Source organism: Zonotrichia leucophrys, chromosome 5 (genome assembly GCF_028769735.1).
Source record: "Zonotrichia leucophrys gambelii isolate GWCS_2022_RI chromosome 5, RI_Zleu_2.0, whole genome shotgun sequence".
NCBI lineage: Eukaryota > Metazoa > Chordata > Aves > Passeriformes > Passerellidae > Zonotrichia > Zonotrichia leucophrys.
The window spans coordinates 50359847-50381695 of record NC_088175.1 but is presented as its reverse complement, the minus strand read 5'-3'; positions in this window follow the sequence as shown (position 1 = coordinate 50381695).

Here is a 21849-nt window from a genome sequence, read left to right as displayed (position 1 = left end):
TCTTCGTGGCAAAAGCTACAAATGCTTTTTTATTCCAAGTGTGAAGAATTGACTAAACAGAAGCAGTAAAATCAATACAAAGTTCCTCCTGATTCAGAGATGGCAGAGCTTTTCCAAAATGTGGCTCAAGTCAGCATTTCCTGCAGTCCAGGGGGAGAAGCTGGCTGTGCACTTTACAGATAATTAGCTGAAGAGGACGTGGCTGATGCTGAGAATTGTATTCCCTTCCAACAAGAGATGCCTGGCTGACCTGAGAACCACACAGCAGCAAATGGCAGTCAAGAGAATTAGGGGCCCTCTAATTTGCCTAAAATGCCAAACCCCAAATTCCACGGTTTCTTCTCTAAGCATACAGTAGAACTAGTCAAAACAGCTATAAATACTTTTCCCCTGTATCTGCACATTCCATAAATAGTACAAATATAATTTTATAGTAATAACAGAGACTGGAACAGTGGGATTATCTGCTTGGATCCAGATACTTGTACAGTTTAACTTCTGCCATTAGAGGTTGAGCAGGTTATGAGTATAAATCAATTTTTGATTTTGCAACACAGCCATGTACATGTTTGTTTGTTTCGTGAACAGGCAGAAAACAAAACTTCTGAAGAGCAGGGATCATTCTGCTTCCCCTGAAACCAGTGATAATATTGTCCCTGGCTTTGTGGAAATGGTGACAGCACCCTCTTTTATATACTGCTAAAATTACTTTCTCTCAGCTTTTTGTTGTATTTCCTTTATTTCTTGAGGAATAATTCACAAATTTGTGTGTGTGTGTGTGTGTGTGTGCGTGTGTGTGTGCATGTGTGTGTGTTTACTCCTTTGTAAGGAGTTGTAGCAGGTTAGATCTTTTCAGGTTCTGAGAAACCAGAGAAATTAATTTTCCCTGAGATTGTGTCCATTTAGGTTGCAGAGCAAGGAGACACCAGAGCTGCCAGAGGAATAAAGGAAATAAAGGGAAGACAACCCAAAGGAATAAAGGGAAGACAACCACAACAGAGGCAACAGCAAATCTTTCATTCCCTTGGAGGGATCCTGCTAATCTCAGGGCCTTCTAAGGAGCAGCACCAGCGCATTTCAGTGACCAAAGAGATCCAGAGCACCAGTGCAGCCCATCACTGACCCATCTCTGCAGGATGCTGCCTGCTGGAGGAGCAGGACACTGGACAGACATGGAATAGCTTGTCCACCGTGGCCATAGATTTTATTTTATGTTGAGTGAGGGATGTGTAGCACTCTTGGCCAGCGTCCAACCTCCCCACTTGTTGATTATTCTCTGAAGCCATCCGTCACTTTCCTGCTCCCTGCAGCAGGAGCTGGATGGAGTTTTTTCTGGCAGTTTCCAGCAACCATTTTATCTCTCTTCTGTCAGCGCTCAGTTAGTGCTAAATTGGAATTAAATAGGCAAGGACAGAATCTGCCCTGTAAGAGAAACTCTGTGTTTTCAGCAACTTCACTATTAAGATGCTGAGGCTGGGGTTGGTTTTGTGTACAAGTGCTGGGATTGAGGCCATCCATTTCGGAGCTGCTTCAAAGTTCCTGGGTGTCAGTGGCAAAGGTAATCCAAAGATGGGAAGAAATAACACTTGTGTAGAGTGTAAAAACAATACTCTTTTTTTGGTCCCACCTTGTTAAAAAAGGCAGAAATGCAGAAAATATTTTGGGGAATAATAAAAGTGCACCCTAATATATTTCATTAGTACTTTTTATGGCATAAAATTATTTCCTGAGATACTGCCAGAGCTAAAGCAGCACAAAACTTTAAAAGTCAAAGGAGTGTATTATTATTATTAATATTATTAATATTATTATTGATAATGTCACAACATTAATTTCATTATTAATAATTAATAATATCACTATATTATTATATTAGTAACAATATAATATTATCATACATAATAAAGTATATTATAATAAATATAATCTATTAAATTGTATATGATAAATAATAAATAATAAATAATTTCTATATAATTGATTTTAATTATATTATATTACATATATTTATTATGTATAATAATTATATGCACTTATTTATATTAGATATACTTCTATTTGAGTTATTATATTATATATACTTATATAATACTTATATAAGTATTATATTATTATTAATATAATATGATATAATATTATATAATATAAATTGATTAATAATTAATATAATTAATCGTAATATATTGTTATTATTAGTAATTGATTTTGAAATGTATCTCCATTATATCAAATCACAGTAATTATTGCTTTAAATAATCGAGCTAATTTTATCTTAATCGTCTGTTTGAGGGAAGTAGCAATGTTTATTTCTAAGAAAAAATGTATGACACAGCAACAGGTATTTGCCTGGAATCCCTTAAAGCAACATTCCCTGTTTTTCGTGTGTCCACCCCTTACTTCTAATCATAGAAGTGGTCATCTTAGTGGAATGATAAAAAATTATTATGCATTCAGACATTCTTACAGTCCAAACCCTGCAGTGATGGAGCCAGTGGATTTTGGGCTTTTTCCACGCAAGCTTGTTTTTTTTCCACTGTAGCAGTTTTTTGTCTCTGTGTTTTTTTGTCTCTGCGGCGTGCGCGGTGACACCACGCTCTCCGTGCAGGCGCCCCAAACCTCTCCCTGCCTGGGCAGAGCACGGCCATGGTTTGGGAGTATTTCTCCCCCAAAGGACAGGGACAAATTAACTGGGAAGCTTGGACCCGGCGTTTTCGTGGATGTCCCCGCCAAAAGAAGGGTAGCAGAGAGGGATGGATGGACATCCCGCGGGAGCCATCCCCGGGGGATGGATGGGATCAGGGTTTATTTCCGAATCCGCGCTCTCCCGGCAGGTGCGGCATCCCGGGAAAGCATTCCCAGTCCGGCGGGACACCGGGCCCGCTCCACATCCCAGAACAGCGCTGCGATCAGGGCAGGACGGCGAGCCGTGGAATGGCACCTAGACGGGACGGGACAGGGACACGGAGGGGAGAGCGAAGGGAGGGGACCACAATGGGACTACAATGGGACGGGACAGGAGCAGGACGGGACAGGGATGAGACAGGACCGGGACAGGACGGGGGTGGCGGTGGTGGCGGAGCGACCCCGCCCCGGAAGCGCCCGCGGCGCTGATTGGCTGGTTCCGAGGGCGGCTCTGATAGGCCAGTCCCACGGGCGGCGCTGATTGGCCAGTCCAGTGGGCGGCCCCAATAAGGGGGCGTGGCATCTGGCCATTCACGATCCCGTGCTCGTCTCAGTTCGGCTCAGTTCGGCCGGGCTCGGCTGAGTTCGGCCATGCTCGGCTCGGCTCGGCTCGGCTTTGCTGGGCTCGGCCCGGCCCGGCCCGGCCCGGCTCGGCTCGGCTCGGCTTTGCCGGGCCCGGCCCGGCTCGGCTCGGCTCGGCTGAGCCCGGCTGAAGGCAGCCAAGGGCTCGGGGAGAAGCGGAGCTCTGGCCTTTCCCAGCCATGAAGTCATCCCCCGGTGCTGATTGAAATCATCTGTTTTCAGTTCTCTGACAAATTAATTGAACTTTCCTCTGACTCAGGGGCCTTCTGACTTTTGAAGCAGATTTTGTCTACATGCCGTCTCCCAGACGAACACAATTTAATTTTCTAGGCTTTAAAGGGACTTTATGCTTCCAGAAAGGCAATGAAAGAGGCATTTGTTCAGCGATAGCGCTGCGACTTACTACAAATAGGCACAAGAATAGAAGTCTGTAAAATGTTGATTTTACTGCCGCTGATAACCAGCCCCAAAACGTGTTAGATCCTGAGATGCACGGGCCTGATAACAGGGCAGGCCAGGAGCTGCTTTCTTTCAAGTGTATTAAAAGAATTCTCCTTAAATAAGTGCGAGCCCCTCGAAGGGCAGAGCTGGGGCAGTGCCGAGCCCGTGCCCGGTTGCTGTGCTGATTGTGAAAAATGTGTATTTTATGATCGGCTTTTTGCGAATATTAAAATGAATGTTATATGTGTTGTGTTAGAAAGTAGTGCTGTATTAATTCTCTTAAATGGTGTGGTAAATATAGTTTTCGGTAATAACAAAATGTTAAATTAGAAACTATGCTATGTAGGATACTTCTTTTTTCTAAAGAAAGGGCTTGCAGCGAGATAGCAGCCTCAGGACACCTAAATCTTTCAGAGAAAAGGAATTTATTGCTCCATTATCAGAGAAACTAATAACTTCCTGCCTCTCTCAGTCCTGAAGACGCCGTCAGGATTCAGAGGAAGAAGCTGACACTGACCAGACAGAATCCTGCATTTGAATGGAATTTGTGCATCATGTATGAGGTGTATGAATATGCAACAGGCTGTTGCTTTTAAGGGTTAATCCTCTGTTAATGTGTGCCCCTTTTCAGGCTTATTTTGCCCAGAAAAAGGTACCCTGACTGTCTGTAACTCTTTGTCTCTATTGTCTTATCCTGTCCTAATCCAAATTATCCAAATTATTATTACTCTAATTATATCACTATTTTTATAACCATTTTATTACTATTAAACTTTTAAAATTTTAAAAACAAGCGATGGGCGTTTTTCACACTGATCAAGTAACTACTGATGGAGCAGTTCCAGTTCACGTCCTCCACCTCAATTGCATTTCACTTGGCCAAGCAGGAGCTGTGAGGTTCAGCTGGAGCCCAAACCCTGAGCCCAGCTTTATGATCCAGGCTCCCCAGTGGGATGGGTTGTTCCCCCACTGTCTTTCCATCTGCCCTAGGGAACATTTAAAACTCACCTTTCAAACATAATGAGACAAATTCTGCTTTCAAGTGCCTGAGAGCTGCTGCCTGGGCATACCCAGAGTTTGAAGTGGCTGATGGAGGAGCGGGGAGGGGTCAGACTGCCATATACTTCACATTTTTGAGTTATGCCTGTGATTTTCCCTGTTACAAAATCACCAAATCACATAATTAACTCTGGGGTCTTCTGCTCTCATTTACTGGGGTAGATTTGATCACATGTTCACATCCTTTGCTGAAAACAGAATGAAGAAAATCAGCTGTTTTTCTTAGCCCATCCGAGTTCTTGTTTAATTTTCTCCCCATCCACTCTAAAATCCAAATGATTTGTAAACAAAATTTAATTAATTTATCTTTGAAATAATCCCGGACAATAAGGATGTTATTTGTGCTTCTTCATAAACATCAGAAAAACAAGTGATATGGAAAGAATTTTATGAGGCTATCAGCAATCAAATCCAAATTTTGTCCCCGCTGTGGTCACCAGGACCTCAACTAGCTTGAAGTTACTGCAGAACTTTCCTTGTGGGGTGAACCTCACACCATTTCTAGTTCTTCACCATCTAATTTGCACTTGCTACTTTGAAAGGTCACCCAGGGAGCACTGAGCTGATTGAAAAATCTCTGTTCCATTGAAGTGCTAGAAAAGAATTAAAATATAGATACTAAAATCATAACAATAGGTGCCTGCCATTTCAGCAGAAAACCTCACACCAAAACATTCCCTAATGCCAAGGAAATATGTAAGTGAATCCAGACTGTTTTAGGCTTTTTGAGGAATGCCATGGAAAGGGAGGGTAATATTAGTCTGGACTACCTATTCCTATCCAATTTTTAATTTTATGTACACTGGATGCATGTAAATCAGCTCTGAATTTTCACTTTCATTCAATTGTGGCAAATTCCAGGTAGAGGAGATTTTTTGTCTTTTTCAGTCAAATTTCCCACTGACCTTAAATTTCTCCTGGTAGACTCTTACACTTTTACTTGACTCAGTAGGAAGCACCAAGGCCATTAAGTTGATAAGTCATTATTATGCCTTGGGTGAAAGCTGCTGCGTGATCCTGAAGGTTTAAGCAGGCATCTTTACAATGTTTTATAAATATCTAGTTCTGAAGTGTGTGAAAAGACATTGAAATGTTCTCAATGATCCTGATGGGTCCCTCCCAACCCAGCACATTCTATTATTCTGAATATTGTGTCAGTCTACAACAACCTGTTAGTCCTTAGTAAGATTCCATCTGCTGCTGTTTAAACTTTCAGCTAATTTCTGTTATCCCTGATTTTTCAAAGTATTTCTCTATTATGCAACTGCACAACATAAATTTATACTTTAGTATAATTTATATATATATATAAATACTAAAATATATATAATTATATATAGTATATATATACTATATATATAACTATATATAATTATATATAATTATGTATATGTATATGTATATTCTTTATTGTAATTTATAACCAGAGGAAGGACAGGTGTGCAATAAATGTACACACAGCCAATAGATATAACCCAAATGCCACCCAACAGTGGCAACTCAGAAGAGGATGTGAAAAAAAAGGGAAAAGCAGTGAGGCTGCCTCCAAACCATCTTCTTCCTTGGCACAGGAAATCTGTGCTGAGCGACGCCAGGGAAGCACAACTGGGAGTGGAGCCCTCTGAAGAGTGCAGCAAAGCCCTTGATGATAGCCAAGGAATTTTACAACAATAATTGCTTTGAACTGAGAACTGTGCTTTGGAATATCTGTGCAGCTGTGAGGGAGTGAGGAATGAGACACAATTTTTTTAACTTTAAAAGAAATTGGTTTTGTTCTGTTTGCATGGGTTGTTGGTACAGAATTTGCTCCTGTTTTATTACAAAAGCTAAGGAACCAACTATTACAGGAAGTTTTTTATTTTCTTCCATCAGCATGTGCCTTTAGCTCTCCAAAACACCAGCAGAAAAACAGCCTCCTTGGGTCACATCTGTCTTATCTTTATCATGATGGAATAGTCCCCCCAACTTCAGTGCGATTATTCAGTGCGAGAGCAGTGTCCTAAGTCTCCTGCAAAAAAAGGAATTGAAAGTACCCATGATTATTCCTCATGACATTGGCATTTCTGCAGCAAAACTTCACTTTTCTAATCTAAACTGAGTAAAGTGCTCTTAGGGTGACAGATAATTAGGGATATTAACTCAGAGAATCTTGTTCTGGCTTTTAAATAATTTCTCAGCATTATTCTCCTTTTAATTTGGTTTATTTGCAAATGGAGCTTGTTCAGGAAGACAAAGTGTTGATTAGCAGCCAACACTTATTTAATAATGGGACAAAATTAGTTTTGCAGTGAAGGAGAATTCACTTCAGGAAGAAACAGGAGTAACTTGTAAAGATGAAATCAACCAAACAGGAAATGGAATCAGTCCCATGTGGTTTAGGTAGTCTGATTGCAATGCCAAGGCTGTGAATTGCCAAGCAGCTTTTGCTGGCCTGAGCTGCTGCTGGCTTTCCCTTCCTGCTGACTGCTCCTAGGTGTCCACCCTGCCTGAGCCATTCCCCTCCCATCTGGATCCAGCCCCTGGGCTGCCTTCAGGGAAAACGTGGCTGGGGGAGAATTGCTGGCAGCTGCTTGCACTGCTTAGTCACCACTGCCACCAAGAACCACTGCCTGAGAGAGCTGAAAAATATTTGCAACATGTATTTACAAACAATTGCTAGACAGATTTTGTCTGCCCACAGCATTTGTCAAACAATTTCGAGCAGGAAGTAAATACAGATAAATAGATTCTCTTTTGAGCAGGGAAAGCAGATTTTATATTGTCTAATATGGCTATCATCATGCTGCCATAATATTAAATTAAAGGCAATGCAACTGAGATGTAGCAGGATGTGGCTTTTTTTTTCTTTTTTTTTTTTTTTCTTGGGCCTATTCTGATGATGGATTATGTCAGTTAAACATTTTAGGAAACAGAAGCCACTTCTCTATAGGAACTTAGCAGCAGAACTCCCATCTAAACCACAGACAGTCCGTGTTTGAATGGGTGCTGATGCCAGCCTCGGGTGAATGACCCTTTTAAAAGCAGCATCATGTAAATGTGTCTGAATAAAACAGGAGCAGATTGGAAGCAGTTCCTGTGACTTGAGTGGATGACCTTTCTTGCTGTTGTCATTTCCAAATTTTTTGGCAGACTCTCCACTGACCACTATATTTCAATTCCATGCACCCCTGTACTTCCCAATTCCGGTCAGGAGCAGAAGCAGAAGTAATAAAATACCACAATAAAAGCTATTCTTGTGATATTTCCGCTGCTACTGGATGCAGCACCAACAGGAAATCTCATGAGAAAGACTTGTCCCTTCACAGTTTCCAGGCCCCACTTTGGAAACCCAAGTGATTTGGTGGGAATACACAGCAACTGAGCATCCTCCAGCTTGGGTGGTTTAAACTTCTCCCAGCATTTCTGGCCCAGTCCCTTCCACTGCAAGGTGCACAAGCCTTGTGATAGTGGCAGGCACAGAGAAAACTGTGGATGCCTTGTGACAGTCTGAGCCTTCCTTTCTGTCCAGTTATGAGAAAGGAAGGGACCTGCAGCCCTCTCTCTTGTAAAATGAGTCCTTGAGAGCTTGCTGTGCCTCAGGATTGCAGCCTTGACCTCTGCTCGTGTCTGATGGTCATGATCTGCAGAAAGGAGGATGTCCCTCTCCCACTTCAGCCTGCTCCACGAGGATTCCCAGTCTCCCAAGACACTAAGAAGGTAGAGAGGGAAAAGAGCAGGGAAAAAAAAAAAGATACATTCAGGTGATTTTCCTCTTTCCTTTCCTGCTGTTTCCCTCACCCCTCACTGCTTTGAGCCTTGCACACTTTATGCGGGAACAGGAAGGAGCTGTGCCTATTTTGCCCTAAATGTTTAATTTCAGGCGGTAATTCAAGCAGTTTGGCCACATGCTTGGAATGTTTACTGCCACTTCCAAGTCCAAGGGTTGCCATCTAGTCCTCAGCCCAGAGGAAGGGGACCTTTCCTTCAGCAGGGCAGCTCAGGAGGTCCATGGTGGTCCCAGGCCTTAGGAGTTCCCTGCTGGATGATGGACACACATGCTGGCAGAGATGATAACTGAGATGTAAACTCTTACTGAAGTGTCACTCTGTGTCTCCAGAACAAATGCCTTCACTCAGATTGCATTTGCAGTGTTTAAGTAACTTTGGTAGTTAAAAAATCCCTGTCACAGTCACCCAGCCTGCAGCCCAGCAGAGCGTGCGTGGGGCTCTTTGTTTCCCTCCCATGCAGGTCTCCAGTGATGGTTGATACTCAGAGCTTCTGGGGTTGGAATGCAGCCACTTAAAGCTGTTTGGTTTTGTCACTTTTGGATTTGCTACACAAGGCTCTGTTAATACAAACGGGCCTGTTTATAATATTCATCAGACAGTGGAAGAAATTCCTCTGATGTCTGCATAATGCAGCGAGCAGACTCCCTGATTATTAACATACTGATTGTGTACTCTTATTTCAGATGTTAGCTCAGCACTGGGGAGAGACAACTAGGGGAATAAAAAATGCAAGATGCATGGCATGCTTGGGATTTGGTCAGCGAAACTGGAAAAAATATTTACACGCTTAGGTCGTGTTTTTTTATGTAATTCTTTCCTTTTATGTAACATTTGGAGAAGCCGCTGAATTTTCAGTTCTTACCCAAACGAAGCCACACCTCTGAGCACTGGAGCAATCACTGCAGGAGAGGGAGTGGGAGAAACACGTCCCCATCCCTTCTTAATCCTCTCATTGATGTGCTCATTAGTGTTGACTCGGGGATGGGCTGATGCATCTCCTCCCTCCCCCAGCACTTCCTTGAGCTCGGCATTTCCATAGGAATTTCCAGCCCGGGGCCGGGATGCTCCAGTGATCTTCCCGACCCCGGTTTGTGGCTGCTGAATGCACCAGCCCCTCTCACCACGTGTGTCTAAGCAGACCTTCACTGCCAGCCCTCAACCAGTGCTGCAGGAGAAGAAATCCTGCCTTTGATTGTGCATGAAAATATCCCCTGGAATAGAAAAGTCTCAGCAGTCAAGGTGCTTAATGTTGTCTGAGCAGCAATAACTTCAGTGGGCATCAGCTCCTGCATCCTGTCTTACCCATTATTTGCAGTACTTCCATTTTTAATGAAGCCTTTTTGATGAAGCCTTAGTAATAGAAAGTACAGCAGATTTTTTTTTTTCCTTACTCAGTGTTTTCATCCCTTGGGTATTATATCTTCTCTTCATTTACTGTTGTTTTGGTGGAGGAACTTTCACTTTTGATTGGTTTCAGAGCCCACCCTGCATATCCCCTGGATGGGCTGAAGTACAGTAGATAGGACATTAACTCCTATTAATGTGGAAATTTAGAATCCAAATAGAACTTGTCTTGTTGCCCAACAATGAGTCATTGTCCTTTTTCTCTTTTTAGCCAACAGCAGATTCAGAAGCTGTGAGACAGTTTCCTGCAGATAAGAGATAAATTGAAGGGAAACCTGGCAAAAAGATGATGGTCAAGCTGCAAGATATCATTTCCTTCAAAGCCCCTACATGCTAATTAACCATTCCAAGCATATTTTCAACAGCATTTAGGGATTTCCTCATCAAAATAAACTTCCTCCCATGTTATCTTCATTTTTGACATCCGGTGTTATAGTCTGACATAAGAGTCAGGGTTAAAAATCCCTAATATTGGGCTGTGTGTGTATTTATGCACAAGCGTGCGCACACACACTCGCACGATTGAAGCTGTGCCAGTATTACTGTGGAATTTTAATGCCCAATCCCAAGTCCTCTGCAGTCAGCAAGAGATTTTTCTGTTCACTTCAACAGTACCAGGATCGAGCCTCTGTCCTTCTGCTTCCAGATTTTTTCATTTATGCCTTAGTACTTGTTTATAACAAACTACAGATGGGCTTGAGTCATAAAGTTCGGAGTATTCGGTTTGGAGGCTTTGCTTTGGGCCCATCCCTTTTATGTACTGCTTATTCCAGACCTGCCTTTTAAAGAGGAAAATATTGTCAGAATGAAAGTGTATGTGCAATAAACAAACTTCTCATTTCCTTCCCCTTAAGTTTTGGGGTTTTTTTTCCTTTTGAAGCTGATTTCCTAACTGGACAATTAATTTTAGAGCTGCAATTGAATGCAAACTTGTCATACCTGATTTGCAGCCCTTTCTGTTTCAAGTGCTATCAATTATTTTCTAACTAGATGCTCCTGTGGGATCAGCTGTCACTAAGAGCAAATTTGAACACAATGGGTTGCTTCCTATTTCCAAAAGAATCTGAAGATTGTCAAAGCTTGACAGGCAGCTCCAGTTTTAAGATGAAACAGATAAGTTAGGTTTCCCTGGTAGGAGCTTTTGAACACAAGCAGATAAAGGAAGTATTGTTTCCAAAGAAAGGATGCCGTTTATAGTGCAAATTCACCCTTATTAAGAACAAACTGCAGTTGCTTTAAACAGGCAGTCAAATCCATTTGCACTGCAGAGGTAATAAAATACTTATGAGTCTTTTCAAATATTTCTGTAAACCCTGCACTTACAAATTTGGCTTTCATATTTATTTTTTTTAATGATGGACCAAGTAAACTGAGTAAACCATTAAAAAGATCAGTAGATGGTATAATGTAGCTGTTGTGTAGATCAAATACATGAGGTGTTGATTTTGTAACTGGGTTCACCAACAATCAGCTAGAAATTAAATTTATGTCGCTTTGTTTTCGAAGATGCTTCCTATATTGTATGCCCTGGTAATTACTTGTGTATGTCACACATGGAGTACAATTGCATGTTATTTTAGACACGTCACAAGTGAGAAGTGCCACAGCTTTCAGGCCTAAGGCAGCAGTAACTTTATTTTGTAAAAGTTACTGGGGTATAGTGGTGCCAACCTCATGCAAAGAAATGCGAACATGCCGATGAGTGTGGACTTAAGAAATAAAAAAAAATATTATGGGAGATGACACTGGATGGGTGTTGTGTTCCTAAGGTCTGAAGTATTGCAGTTATCCACAGAGGAGACTGACTGTGTCTGCTGGGAAGACTCATTGCTTAATGCAGAAAGGAAAATTGTCCTTTCAGCCCTTTTCATTTTGCAAAGCCAGTTGTGGCCACTTGGGGTGCCTACAAAGATCCCATCTAATGCCAGGCTGTGGTTGGTCTGTTGTGTGTCACTATGAAGAGGGTAAAGGTGACTGATCAAATGCCCAGTGACTTCAGGAATTAGTCCCACGCTGCTACATCTGCTTTTGTTCCCAGTGCCTTGCTGAATGGAAGGCTTGCCACAGTACCCAGGGGTTGCTGAGCTCCCCGAGTGAAAACTGGCTGAAGGAGAATTCTTCCTCCCTCAAAAACCAGAATCCACCATGACAGGAAACAGGAAAAAAGTGACCACGTGTTTCTGCCATTTGTAGCCAGTGGGATATTTTGAGCTTTCTCATCTTGAAAATTGTCAGTGGAAGCCGACATTGAGGGAGATCAAATTTCATCCAGAACCACGACAGCTGGGGGAAACACCAAGGAATGGGAAATATTCTCAGCCAGGGATGGCCTGTATAACCTGAGCACGGCTGCCTCTACTCTGATGGACTGTACCCAGAATGGATCAAAAGGAGGAATTTTGGCCACGAGGGCAATCCATGCAGTCCACCAACGGGGGAAAGGCAATGTTATTTCCACTTGCAGAATCATAGGGCTTCATTGCCACACTTTCACAATCACCAAATTAGAATCAGGTGTTAATTAGCACTTGTGTTTGGCAAGCTCACTTTATTGAGAACATTTGCCTTGGTCAGACTTTTGATTATTTTGGCTCTGAAACCTGGTTTACATTGATTTAATCATTAGAATACCTTCTTCTAAGGCTTTCAAATGATACAATTAAGTGCAGATATCACATTTCCTGCACAGCAACAGGAATCTCAACAGTTATGACAAAGCCAGGAGACAGCAATAAGTGAAATTTTTTACCTTTTAATGGAGTCTAATCCTGTAGGGGAGCATGTGTCACACATATATATATGTCCTTTACTTGTCCTTTACTCATACATTGTAATTCTTGCACATCTTTGTATCATGCTAAATGGCAATGTTTTCTAAATGAAATGTTTCTAAATGAAAAATACAGAGTTTATTTTATGGGAACATGACACTCCTTACTCAGTTTATAATTCCAACCATTTACAGAAAAATCTCAATCTTATGGTTGCATCCAGGGAGCAAATGGAGGCTGTGACACAAATGTGATACAAATGGGTCAGCATCTACCAGAATTCCTGACCTATTCTCAAAACTTCCATTCAGAAATAAGTTGTTTAGGTTATTTCCTTTTAGAAGCTGCTTATCTACTTAGCCATGTGTCTTCTGCTTTGCAGCAGTATTTCAGAGAACTTGCTTGCACATCTTTGTCATGTGCACTACTGTGCCTATTTGGAACAATTTGCTGACAATTTAAAGCTGCCTATCTTTTAATTAGTTTTTTTTTCCATTTATAGTTGTCAATATTAGGGCATAAAAGTAAATCAACAATGAGGCTTTATCTGCAATTTAAAAAGCTTCCTCTTGCTCAATGTGGTAGTGAGTAATAATTTGGTGTCGTCAAGTTTTTGTATGAGTTGAATCAAGCAGCAAATAATACAGGAAAATAAATGCTTTTAGTTCTAGAATTATGCTGGGTCATATATTGTTCATTGTTACACTTCAGTGCTGGTTTCAAGTCAGATAGGAAGGGCTTTTATAACTTTTCCTCACCTTGAGTAGTACTTTACTCACCAGAGCTTCCAATAAACCCACTAACAGCAGCACTCTGTGCTTGTTTGTAATTTCATTCCCATATGAGCCATGAAAACCACCCTGACCAAAGGAAGCAATCTCTCTGAGGAAGGCTAAATCTATTTTTCCCCCTTCCTCCTTGAATAGCTGAACGACGGTGATTTTCATCAGATGAGTCATCTGCCAGGTTCCATGAGTCTCATGTTGTGGATCCATTAGGGGTTTGTGCTTCTCTCCATGACAATGAACTTGGAGGGAGTGATGAGGAGGCAGCTGCTTAGATCAAGTGGCAATGTCTATCCACTCCTCAGGCTGTAGCCAAAATCAACAGTGTGTCTTTGCAGTTGATCTAGGAATGCTGTTACAAATATGGGATGTTTGCACTAATGACTTAGTCAAATACATCTGGAGCCCTTTTCCCTGAAGAAATGAAACTGATGTAATAACACAACACAGTCTCTTTATTATGTAAATCATGAGGCAGAAGGCTGGGGACATTATTTAAAGCAAACTGAGGAAAGCTGAAGATTTGCTCAAGTAATTTCCCGTTTTTACCCCATATGAGATCTTGCAGATGGCAGGAAGGAATAGAAAAAGCAGCAGCCTCCTGACTTCCAAACGTGAGACAGCTCTTGCCTCACAATAAGAGTTTATACCACTGGAAACCTGGGGTTTTCCACAATAGAAGCATTTGGACACGTTGTAAGAAAATGAACCCAGACTTTATCTACACATCCTGTGTATAGAGAATAAAGGAATAAGGTAGGTTGTGATTTGTGATAGGATTTTTGGAGGCATGAATTTGTCTCAAAAACATACTATGGTTTTGAGTCCAGGAAATCTCTCTAGCTTGCAAATAGAAATTTCCATCTTTTTGCATTAACTGAAACTTGAATGCAGTGAAAAGTAGGAAAGAAGCAACTAGAACATTTTCTTCAATTTTTGGCTAATCGTTCCAAAAATTATTCATTTTTACTTCACATAAAGTTCATGTTCAAGTCTTTTGCTTATTTTATTCAAGTAATTTGGGATCATTATGTGGTTTGATCATTTTTCTTCAATGATTTGTTTTTTCTGAGGCATTCAGAATGTATCATCCATAGATAAATGTAAAGCTTCATGGGCTGCTGCTTGTGGATGAGGAAAAATGAACCTTGATGCCATTTCCTTTCACCCTTAGCAAAGCCAGGCCAGTGCCCTGTCACAAAAAATAGTTTCACTTTTCTGGCACAACAGGGTTTTCCTAAATAGAGAGAGCAGATCTCTGCAAGAGACAACATTTTTGAGGGCATGACTCAGACACAAAGTTCTCTGGGGAGTGCACACCATGGAAGGGCTCCCCACCCTCTGCTCAGCTGTCCAGGTCCACCCTCTCAGTTTTCATTTGCTGCTAGAGGAAGAGATGCAGGAGGTCTCAGTGCATCACTGCTTGGTGCATTGCTGAAAGAGCTCAAATACTTCAGGCCTGAGTGCATGTAAAGATTTACATAAATGGGAACAAAGAGGAGTTGCCTCAAGACTCTGAGGTTTGTTGTAGACAAATCATTACAGTGTTCTCCTACACTCACTGCCCTGCTGAATGTGCAGGGGATGTTCTGTGGCTCATTGTTTGTGGCTTAGGTATTGGTCAAGGCATCAATAGCTTTCACTAATTTTGAACCAATTTGACTTTTCTCATGGAAGAATAAAATTTTGCACCTTTAAAATCTGCTTCCCACTCAGTTTCTGATTTATTTTCATCCTTTTTAATTTTCCTTCTCCTCATTAGGGCTGTGAATCCCCTCTCTGGGAACCTGGAACTTCCTATGCATGAAGAAAAACTGTTTACATGAAAGAAAGCTGTGGGGAGAGATCAAGAACCATGACTGTAAGTAATAAAACATAAGTAGAGAAGGAAGAATTTTCATTCTTCACTTAAAAAGCCTAGGATTTCATTTACCTTCTCAATACCAGCAAATCATCACATACTCTCTCTTTCACCTCCCTGGCCCTAGTGATCTGCTTAGGGCTCCAGCTGCTTATCCATGTAAATTAATTTAAATACCCATATAGAGTACAAAGGCTCAAATACTACTTACTAATTATAATTGTGGTTTAAGGCTATGACATGTTTGTGTATTGCACCTTCAAATCCTACAACCTTCATTAATTTCCAAGATCACATGAACATTTTCCTCCTGCCTGTGTGAAGATTCACTTGCCTTGCACAAACCTTATTGCTGTTAGAGCTATTTTAATCTTTTTACTTCCTATGAGCCAGATCTACTGGGAGAGTGTTTCCCCTAATGTGGATTTTTAGTCTTGAATGTTTGTGTGGATTGCAATTGTTCTGCTGGAGACAGAAAAGTACTTCTTCCCATGGGTGCAAAATCCTTTCTCTGCACTGATGAGATCTGGGTTCGAGCAAGAACTTATTATTTCTGAAATATGGAATGCATTTGCTCTTGGAACACATGTCCTTTTTATGCCCCCTGGTTCATGAGCTGGTTGCAAAGCTACAAATTTGCTATAAAATTCCTTTTAAGGTGCAGCGCTGCTAGAAATTTGTAGAATAATAGAGATCCTTTCATCCTTTGTATTTAAACATGCAATTTGCTCTAACGGGGTCTGATCAGCCATTAAAACCCACTCTGTGTTTTATGTGTCTAACAAAAACCACACTTGCCCGAGTAAAACAGCATCTATTGTAGCATGCAAGGCTACAATAGAACTATTTATATTGAACCTATAATGAGGTTCTGTAGAACTCCTTTTGTCCTGAGGGGTTCAACAGCCCTGCCCCAGTACCACCAGTGGAAGGTGGAGGAAGGAAGGAAAGCTGCAGCACAGCACCATGCAGGTGTAAAGTGGGGGTTTTGGTAGTGTTTTGGGGTGGCAGTCCCAAAGAGGGGGTTCATCCCCCACAACAGGGATGCTCCAGCACCTTGGTGTGGAATCTGAAATGCTGGATATCTCTCCTGTGGCACTGGGAAGGAAGAAGTTCTCAGTGTTCAAAGCTTGGCTGGAAGACTCAAAATAAATATAAAGGTTGGCAGTTTCCTTTTAAAGCTGACAGATTTGCCATAGAGTTGCCTTTTTTTTCAATGAAAAAAATGCAATTTCTCATGTATTCCTGTTTCTTTTTCTCAAGCATGCAAAGCTTCGCTCAGCTGAAGGCATCAAGCAGGCATCAAGCCACAAGGGAGAGAATCCTGGCTTGCAGTCCAAAGGCTTTTCCACAGGTAGCACTTTGCCCAAAATCCCATCCCAATTCGCTTTTCTCAAGATAATTTTTTGTGCCTTCTGGCTTTGTGTTCAGCCTTTTTTTTGTCCTTAATGCCCCATTGTTTTCTCTTGCTTTTTTTCCCCCCAAACCCACAAAAACTCAACAACTCTTAAATCTACTGAACTGTGAGTCTGTAGGTATGCGTTGGAGCTCCCATGGCTTCAGCTGTCAGATCCTGGGAAGTTATTTACAGAAGGACATAATGGCCATAAGCATTAGTGGAAAACCAAGAAATTAACTGCCAGAGACACTTCAAAGATGTTTTCAGTCTTTGCAGCTAAGAACTGATTACTTCTTTGTTATCAATATTTTTCCATAAAGTTTGATTCCATTGCTGTCATGAACTTCCTAAAATGAAAGCGTCAAAATAAATTTTTATTTTGGAACTACAGAGATCAAAAAACCGCAATCTTTATTTTGAAGATTCTTCCATGCATTGAATTTGTCATATCAGAGCTGAAGATGAAAATGTAAACAACTTATCAAAACATTTTGATAGCATTTCCATCCTTTTAAGTAGTGAATTTTATTTTTTTTCTAAAGGCTTCATGCATTCCTTCAAGGAAAAGAAGAGGTTGATTACTTTTTGTATTTGAAATATCTTGTGACTATGAACACCCCAACCTTTCCTGTCAGTTCAACCAGGACTGCAAGTCATTTAGTCACCATAATTTTTAACATAATAGTAAAAAACTCCAAACTCCTGGGTTTTACATGTATTTATGTTTAATGCTAAGGATTAGATCTGTGTAATGAGTTTTAAGAGACTATTTTACCATGGTTGTCACAAAAACTAGCACATAGCAGATTTGTCTTCTTGTTGTTTTTCAAAGCCCAAATCTTTTGGCTGACCAAATAATCCCAAGACCTCTAAAATATTCTGTGATCTTTCTAATTGGATACACTTATGTCTGCTGGAAAACAGATGTGATCAACTGCAGTCATCTGTGAGCTGAAAGAAAATACAGCATGTTTTTTTCAGGAAAACTTTATCAGTAACTCTACCTCCTTCCAAGGCATAGATGTAATCCATAAATAAAAGGGTTGCCATTTGATGAGAAGGGGGAAATTCTATCTTAGTCAATGACAGGGAAAGTGAAATGTGGTCACCCAGAGTTCCTGCAATTCAAAGCCAACTCATGCCCACTTTAATTATTATGATGTATGTTCCTGTTCAGCTTTAACAGCCCTGCTTGTATGAGCAAAGGATCTCAATTGCCAGGGTCCCATTTGCTCCACTTTATTCCTCTCTAGTTTGGAGTTAGAAAACCTGCAGGAAGGACACGCATCCTGTGAGAGAACCATCTGTTTTCTGGGCTCTGCCTCCCCCAGGGGAGCAGCAGAGCCAGGGTGGTCAGTTTGGGTAGACTCCTGGGGAGCAGCAAAGTAAGGAAGTGATGGGAAGTGGGAATGGACTGGCCTTGTTTTCCCCTGAGAAGCTGTGGGATTCAAAGCCAGAGCCCAAGGGTGTTTTTGGAGAGGACTGGTTTAGCATAGGTCGGGACAGGAGAATCCGCCACAGGAAACCAGCGACTCTGGACAGATCACTCAAGGAGGTGACTGCAATCATTGTTACATTTTCATGGCTTTAAGAACTTCCAGTTTTAGCTTTAATTTTGCCACAGCTTTTTCAATCTCATTTGAATGTTGGAAAGCAAAAATTTCAGAGGTGCAGTCAGGAACAGATCTACAAAGTAGATGAAACTTTTTTTGAGGGATTGGAGAGGATGTAGATGACAGGTGCTAGTTGCTGTCATTACTGGAGGATTTGGTACTGTTGAGAAGTTTAAAGAGTTTTGATTTTGTCCAAGCTCTTCAGACTCCAGATGGTTTGAGGCAGTCTGAGGCTTTGGCAGTCCATTTGGGCAGCACCTCTACTTTGTTGAGGTCCTCCACACAGGAGCTGCCTTCTGTGTCAGGTTCTCTTTGGAAAACACTGCTCCAATCAACCACTCTCTCTCTTTGGGCAGGGTGTTGTCTGCCTGAAAGCTCCAGGCAGGGACAGGGAGGCTCCTGTGGGACTCCTCTGGGGAATGCTGACAGTGGGAATCACCAGGCTGCCTCTGTTCCCAGCCCATTAACAGGACTGGCTCAGCTTGGACACTCCAACAGCCATAAAACCATTAAGGTGGGAAATGTCTTCAGGCATTATTTACCTGTGAGGGCTAAGGCATGCCTTGCTTTAATGTGAAAATTTAAATCCTGATGTCAGCATGGGGCTTTGGGAGCTGTGATTGAAGCCAAGGACCTATAAAATATGTGCTTTTATCTTGTGCTTTTATCTTGCTGCTTTCTAGCACAAAGGTCTTGCAGACATCTAGCATACGTAGGTGCATGTTTCATTGCAGATTTAGAACTGATTTTATTCACAGCAATAGTGCCAATCACCAAACTGAAATCAAAGGCCAGTAAGAATTTGATCTTAGACAGCAACCTCAAACCTCATTCAGGATAAATTTTAAAAAATTAACAAATAAATGACTGAAATATTTTTTATCTTTTCAGAGGACACAGGCTCCCAATTTCCATGAAAACTGCTCTGCAGCCAGCTGCTTCTGCAGCTGACATGTGCTTATTGAGCCAAATCCATATCTCAGGGCAGACCAGAGGGAATGTGTCTATTCTGGTTCCTGAGAAACAAAGCAGACAAGGGCTATTTCTAGAGACCTTTCAGGTCCAGTGTGGGTGGCTGAGAACTTTGAATCAAAGTCCTCCCTTTCAAACTGAGCCCAGTGATAAGAATTTTGAACAGGGCTTGCAGATTTAAACCTGGTAAAGGACAAATTTGAGACTGCTTCTGATGAAACGAGCAACTCTGGTTCTCGGAATATTATCTTCAAGAGATGAGGAAAGAAGTAAATAGGAAACAAACTCAGAAGAATGAATTTAAATATTAGAGGACACCAAAATCTAGGGAAAATGTCTTGGCTCATTTTCTTCAAAACATTTTGATAGCCTTCTGATAAACTAGGAAACAAAAAATAAGTTGTCAGCTTGGGCCAACAAACAAGAAGAAATGCTGACAGATGTGTGGAACACTTGCTTTCTTTTTTTTTCTTTTCTTCTTTACAAAGTTCTACAATAAAATCCAACCAGTGTATGTGACTATTATATTAGGGAGGAGAGAAGGATGGGGAGAAGGTTAAAGACTGTCAAACCTGTATGTTTAATGCTAGGTCTCTAAATCTGTATTTCTTATACAAATAATTTTGGGAGATGCATTTCTCATCTCATGCATCTCAGAACTGCCCCCATGAAACATTTAAGGCTGAATTGTCCTTTTGAGATGGTGTGACATGGTGTTCTTCATTCAGTGAAGGAAGCACCTATGAACCATTTCTTTTTTGATTTGCTTTATTTTTGAATCCTCACTTACCCTAAATAAGATCTGAAATTTGGGCATGAGAGGGTGAAGGAGCAAAGGCTACCCTGTATTTCTCAAAGGCAGTCTGATGATAAACAGTAATATATATTTGCAGTGCTAAGAGTGGTAATGTGCTACAGCTTCAGAGCATTTTAATAATATGTGCAGGCTGCAAAGGAAGAGGTATTTCATTTTTTGTCCAAGAGTAGCCATTCATAAATTGCTAAATTGCTGAACAATGGGAACTGCACGCACTCGTAGTGCCTGGACTTAGGGTGAACCTTGGCATTCCACAGACTTGTAGAGCTCGGCATAAAGTGCTGCTGTTGGGAGGCTGCAGCCCCGAGTATCTGCTCCCTTAAACCCCAGGGCAGAGGAGAAATTTTCATGGAGCTTATAGTGATTTATAATGGGAATCATAGGCTTTTTCATAGACATTGTTCTCAGTGACAGTGTAAAGAAAGAGAGCACTAAATCTCTTCTCATCATAACTAATGATTAAGTCAGCAGCTTTTTTGGCGAATACAGAATGCCCTTCTACAAAAACAAAGTATTCTATTGTGATGTATTACATTTAAAAAACTCCCATAAGTATCCCATAAGGCTATTGCAATATTTTTAACTAGATCTTCCCTCTTTGTCACCATATTGAAATAAATGGAATGTGTCAGACTGAGTAATGCTCTTTCAATAAGTTTTTAGGAGCCCACTTAGAAGTTTGGCAAAATATAAAGAAGCGAGGAGAACTTTCTCAGGATCCTCTCTGGCCTGAATGAAAGATCAGTTCATTAAGGAGAAAAGCTTATGCTGATGCTGACACTAATAAATGGGACAGGGAAGGATATTTCATCTTAGTTTGGGCTACCTTGCTCCAAGTTTGCTGCCTTAAGTTGCCCTGTGAAATAAATCAGCCAGCTGAAGATGATTCATTGCATTGCAAAGTTCCCATCAATATAATGGGGAAATCAGTTTTGTGTGGATGTTCAAATGTGATCCAACCCTCAATTGTTAGAGTCAAAGGGTCAGCAGTTGCTGAAAAATTAACTCCCCTGCATCCACTACTTGGACCTGGATTTGGGCTATGCAATGCCTCTGCCTTCAGAGGGCATTTCTGTTATTCAGCCTGGATAGTGAACTTGCTTGAGTACCATACTTTATTTAGAAGAAAACACCATCATTTTGCAAGGTTATTCCTTCTCCATTTCTTTCATTTCACGTGATCTCAGTCCTCATGAAGTCAGTGATAAGACTCCTACAGCCATCACCAGTTCAAGGCTTTTTAATCTCAATTTTCACCATTAAGGAAAATTTTTACAAGGTGGGCCTTCACAGCTCTAGCTTGGATTTTAAGTCTGTCTTGTAGGGAAAATAAATACATTGTCTTTTATAAATATGTTCTCTGAACAATTTTCTGCATCAAAACACTTTAAAAAACAACAACAAAACCCAAACCTCAGTGCTGCTCAGATGGAGAAATTTGCAGTAGTATGGCAATGAGAAAGAAATGCCTTTAATCATTATCCCACAGATAAAGGTCAGACTTTAGGGGTCCATTGACATCCACTTTGCAAGTGCCATATTTTAATATCCTCTGTCTTTCATTCTTCAGGAAAAAAGATACATTAATGAGAATCCATTTCCTAGAGATTCTTCTTTTGTGGCAATGAACATAGTGTGTTCTTATATGACTTTGTTTAAACATTTCTGAAATGTTTGGAAATCTTGCCTATTAAGT